We start from the raw sequence: 739 nt of genomic DNA, 5'->3' as shown, positions 1-739 counted from the left end.
TATATACGGGATTAACGCCTGCCTCTGTGACCACTAGGACTTAGTTAGTGGAAGTTTTAAGGTTTCTCGCTGCCACAAATGGGCCTCTTGACGAATAATTCCTTAAAGAGTGCAGCGTTGCTGGGGGAAGAACCTGCTGAAAGGAACAGCCACTGAGAAAGTCCACATTTAATGTAATTTTTTTCCTAGATGTACTACGTTATCTTCCATTCCACCTTTACTCCCGTTACATTACTATCACATCCCATGGACAAACGAGGCTTTCCATAGAGCAAATAGCCGTGTAAAGGACATGAAGGAGTTTATTTTATTGAAGCGAGAAAAGGGCGCTCCTGCTGGCATCGACTGAGGTCCCATCAGCCTCGGGAAGAGACATGGAAGGCGAGGGATGCGTCTGCCGAACCTCACTCGGTACTCTCTGCTGCTCTACGCTCACGATGAGGCCCTTTTCTCGATATTTTCGTGATTCATATTTTGGTGTAATTTCATCTGGCTTTCTGTTCTTCCCGACAGGTGATGCAGAAGGCGAGGAGAGTGTCTGTTTAACCTCACTCGGACGTTCCTGATCGTCAAACCTCACGAGCCTTTCCCCCCGAGTCGGCCTTTTTCAGATTTGTTTCTTTTTAAAGCGAATTCCTTTTGATTCTGCTCTTCTTTAGACATGGAAGGCAAGGATTGCGCCTTCGTAACCTTATTGGCAGCCTTTTTACTGACTAACTCTCAACACGGATTTTTTCCC

The sequence above is a fragment of the Penaeus monodon genome, chromosome 19 (assembly GCF_015228065.2).
Source record: "Penaeus monodon isolate SGIC_2016 chromosome 19, NSTDA_Pmon_1, whole genome shotgun sequence".
NCBI classification, from domain to species: Eukaryota; Metazoa; Arthropoda; class Malacostraca; order Decapoda; family Penaeidae; genus Penaeus; species Penaeus monodon.
Note: the sequence above shows the minus strand (reverse complement) of the source record.